Genomic DNA, 4,512 nt, shown 5'->3' on the forward strand with positions numbered 1-4,512 from the left:
AATTTTTGGTATCAGAGCCAAGTTGCGAAACCTATTTTTATGTTTCAAATTTTGCGATTTATTTTTCATGTTCAAGATTTTCAAGTTAATCTGATACCAATTTTTGGTATCAGAGCGAAGTTTTATGATGTCTATTTTTGGTATTTCGGTTGTTTTGTCTTCCCTTTGTAATTTGATTCCTCGATGTGACTTTCGAATTGTGGGATTAGGCAGCGGTAGGAATCTCCAAGCTATAGGAGGTATGTTGTATATTGTTATCATACACTTCTGTTATTAGAACTTAGCTAGTTGGTTATACCATGTGTACTGGTTTAGTTGTTTATACCATATATGACATGTTGGGTCAGCCATTGCTTAGTTCCATCAAACCTTAGTAGAGATCACTGATTACATACTTGTAGAATTTCTTCTACTATACCACCAGTATTACCAGTTTTTGCTATTACTTGTTGCATAATGGATAGTATCAATTATGTTATTACTGGACTAGTGGTTTATATCATGTCTGACTTGTGTTGTGTCAGTCATTGGTTAGATCAGGTGTGGTGTTAGGTTATCTTTTGATGATCTATTAGTGGGTATATGACTTGGTGATCTATTGTTTGGTATTTGATATTGATAGCAACATGAGGAGTAGCACTTGTGTGATATTTAGGAATTTGGTGATTTGTAGTTAGTGATCCGATTTCAGTGATCTTATGGTTGAGTGACCATTTGGATTTTGGATTATAATTTTTGTGCTGTGGCTACTTGAGGATTTGGAAGGATGAGCATATGATTGGTTTGTCTCTAGAGATTTATGATAATAAATTTTCTCACTAAATATCGTTTCAGTAGTGGTACGACATGGGCGTGCGATGTTCAACCATAGGGGATATATCTAAGTTTGTTGGCGGTGGATGTTGAAGGATGGATGTTTTCTTGTTTACTTTATCATTGTTCAGGAGACTCTGCTAGTGGATTATGGATTTCAGAAGTAGTGATTTATCCATGGGTGGGTTAGATAGTAGCGTGGAAGCAGCGCAGCGAAAGCAAGGCAAGCTCATCACCCACAAAGTCATCTCTTACGATCGGAGATTTGTTTATGATAGTTGGTTGGAGTAGTATATGAGTGTGTTGCTTGGTTGTTACCCTTAGATGAGGATCCTTGGGTTGAGCAGTAAATTTGGAGACTAAATTTTTATTAGTGGGGGAGAATATAAAATACCGAATAAAATAATAATTAAATAATAAGGTTATTTGAGAAAGTAATCGTATTGGAATTTTTAGAAATTTTTGGAAAATTTTCTGGATTTAATCGGAGCCCCTATGACGAGTTTAACAGGGGCGAATCGGTTAAGCAAGGAAAAGTCTGTTTGGAATACCCGGAGGTGGGAGTTGATTGAGGAACTTATCTAGGGTTTAATTAAAAAAATTCCCTAAGTTATAAATTTTTACCCGTGCCCTAGCCTCCTTCCCCACACCGATCCCCCACCTCGCGAACGTTTCCTTCTTCGCCAAATTCCTAAATCCCAAGCCCGTGCCCTAGCTCTCTGCTCCGAACCTCTCCTCTTCCTCCCGATACCTCACCCCCGCGACACCTCCAACTCCCTCCTTCTTCCCTCTCCCTCGCCCGAGCACTGCACAACCATCGAGCCACAAGCCGTCGGATCTCGCTACCTCACGCGAGCACCACAATCGCCGGAAGGAAGGATCACCACCAGCCTCGCGTCTCTGCCTCGATTCAAATCATTTTCCCTTCCTTCTCAGCACTGATCCATCGCCACTCCCTCTGTCATCTTCATCTCTGTTGCAGTCGACCCTGCCTAGTACCACCGTCGCCGATAGGAAGGATCAAAGCCAAGCCCTTTGTTATAGTCATTTCGGTGTTGTTGTTGCTTCTAGCCGGTGACACCATCTTCTTTTCCCTTGCGGCGCTGCTGGATGTGTGCGGTTGGGAGTCCATCGCCAGAGAGGGGCAGCTAGGGAGCAGCTGATCGAGGGTACTGATTTGGAAATTAGCAACGCTATTTGGCTACGTTTGGTTGCGACAACAAGTTCTCCGGCTGAATTGACGACGAAGTCTTTGTATTTGGGTAAGTTTGAATGATGATTTATGCATTGATCTAATGCAATTTGATTCTGGAAGAGTTATGGATATCTATTCTAATGTTGTTATGATGGATTATGAATGAGGTTAATTAATTCTTATTGAAATGAATTTAGTATGGTTGATTCATGAGAGGTTAGATTGAACCATTGAATTAATTAAAGATGATAAGATGATTAATCCTAAGTTGATTGATAAGAGATTAATTAATTTACTATGCCTAATTGATTTAAGACATGGATTAAATGATGTGTTTATTTGGGTGAGTGTTGGAGATAAATCATGTATAAACCTAATCTAATTAGGTTGTAATATGATTAAAGTTAATTGGGGGATTAATCCATAATCATGTTATGTTCGAATTACTCGAGTTAGGTGGGGAGTTATTTAGTTATTTACTTCATATGTAACTAGCTAAATACATTATGTGACTACAGGACTTGGATTTGAGACGGGTGTCTCGACGTAGGATTTCTAGATACGATCTACGTATAAAGGTGGGTACTTCTTACCTTTATTCTGTAGTTTTTGACCTTGGTGCATGAACTATTTTTGGATAAGAAACTGTTGTTACCTTGATTTCACTCTTATTTTTTCTGCGCTTGATACTTCCACGTGATCTTTGAGATATCTGTTTCCACATCTATACAGTCTCTTATTGTTGTCTATGATAAGTAGCAGATACTAGATACCATGTTTGTATGATTTGACTATTGTTTATTTATGCACTATATTGAGCATGCTGGCTTCATGTAGCATACCTAATTTTTACTTATATTGGTATGATGACTGTTGTTTGTTTATGTACCGTATTGATCATGCTGGATTCATGTAGCATACCTAATTTCTGCTTATATTTGTATGATGACTGTTGCATTTGGCGCATCATATCATGGCATGCATGTCAACGACCAATTCTCCCTTGCGGTCGAGAGAGTCGTTGACCAGGGTCGCATCTTCGACCACTCGAGAGAGTGGTAGCTAGAGTTGATGCCGCTTGTCCTGTTGTGCTTCCACTCGATCACTCATAGGTAGTGAAAGCTGGAATTGCGAGCAGCAGGGACCCCCGTCGCAGATGTAGCTAATTAGCTACTATGCAATAACCCCCTCGGCCACTCGAGAGAGTGGTAGCTGGAGTGGTGTACAGTTTGTCACTGACCCGACCTCTCGACCATACAGGGGTCATGGTGCAGAGGGGTGGGCGAGAGTAACCATCCATGCATACGCTGTTGTTATACTTGCTTTGGATGCTGCTGTTTACATATGTTATTATTGCTTACTTACTGCCGTTGCTCACTTATGCTGCTATGCTTACTTATGTTGAGATATACCCTCGTTGTAGGTATTTAGTCCTTGGTTTACTTATTGGAAGTTTGTATATACCTTACATAATTTCTCTATAGTTATGAGCAGTACTGTAGCAGATTAGTACAACTTCTGACCTTCTATTACTAGCCTAGAATATGGTTTCAGGTATGAGCATTTATTATGGTTTTGTTTTAGTATCTGCTATTCCTCTTATGAGACTGTATACTCTTGGATCACTCTCTATTTGTATATTATGTTCATGCACTATCTTTCCTTGTTCCAATACTCACCACCTCACAAAATGGTTTTTCTTTCGCCAGGTAGCAGGTAGATGAGTCATGGATGTTTGGAGAGTCCCGGTTGTCAGTGCCACGTCACACTCGAGGATAGTCTTCTTTTTGGTTTTGTTACTAATTAGGTGGTATGTTGATTTTGCGTATTTTGTTTTCCAATAAGTCGATGTGGATTTTGGAGTCTAGTCTGGTGGTTGCAGGTATTTTAGTTAGTGACTTTGTTGGTTTTACATTCTTATTATTTTATGATTTTCCACTGCATTTACTTTCAGCCGTGTGGTTTGTCATTATACTGCGTAGTTGTGTGTTTACTTTAAGCCGTGTGGGCTGTTATTATACTGCGTGGTTGTGTATTTACTTTTAGCCGTGGGGCTTATTATACTGCGTGGTTGTGTTTATATCCAGTCGTGTGGGCTATTGAATATGTTATTGTTGGAACGCGATGACCGGCTAGAAGGGGGGTTGAATAGCCTGAAAATAAAAATGCAAACCCTTCTCGAACTCTTAAACTAACACTTGTAAAATATTGAAAGCAGAAAGTAAATTATAAAAGACGAGACACGTCGGATTTGACTTGGTTACAACCGGGGAGGTTGTTAATTTAAGGAAGATGATTGCACTACTATCTCCTTCAGGCGGAGAAGCCTCTTACAACAATGAAGCGCACAAAAAGAAGCTAAACTACAGACGAAATACAAGTGTTGAAAGAATTGCTTAAGTTCTGATTGATGAAAAGCTTATGGACCAAGGCTATATTTATAGCCTTGGTCGGGGGCGCCCTGAGGGTTCTAGGTGCCCTGGCGAGGATAAACTTTATCCCCC

The 4,512-nt window shown here is 39.9% G+C and overlaps 1 long non-coding RNA gene across 1 annotated transcript; it reads left to right on the forward strand.

Moving 5' to 3' along the window:
• The first annotated feature begins 1,450 nt into the window (after window positions 1-1,450).
• On the forward strand, window positions 1,451-4,053 carry LOC121983288. Its single transcript, XR_006112450.1, has 3 exons — window positions 1,451-2,075; window positions 2,527-2,586; window positions 3,718-4,053. It is a non-coding gene; the product is annotated as an uncharacterized LOC121983288 (long non-coding RNA).
• The last annotated feature ends 459 nt before the right edge of the window (window positions 4,054-4,512 follow it).

This window comes from Zingiber officinale, chromosome 5A, assembly GCF_018446385.1.
Source record: "Zingiber officinale cultivar Zhangliang chromosome 5A, Zo_v1.1, whole genome shotgun sequence".
Lineage (NCBI taxonomy): Eukaryota > Viridiplantae > Streptophyta > Magnoliopsida > Zingiberales > Zingiberaceae > Zingiber > Zingiber officinale.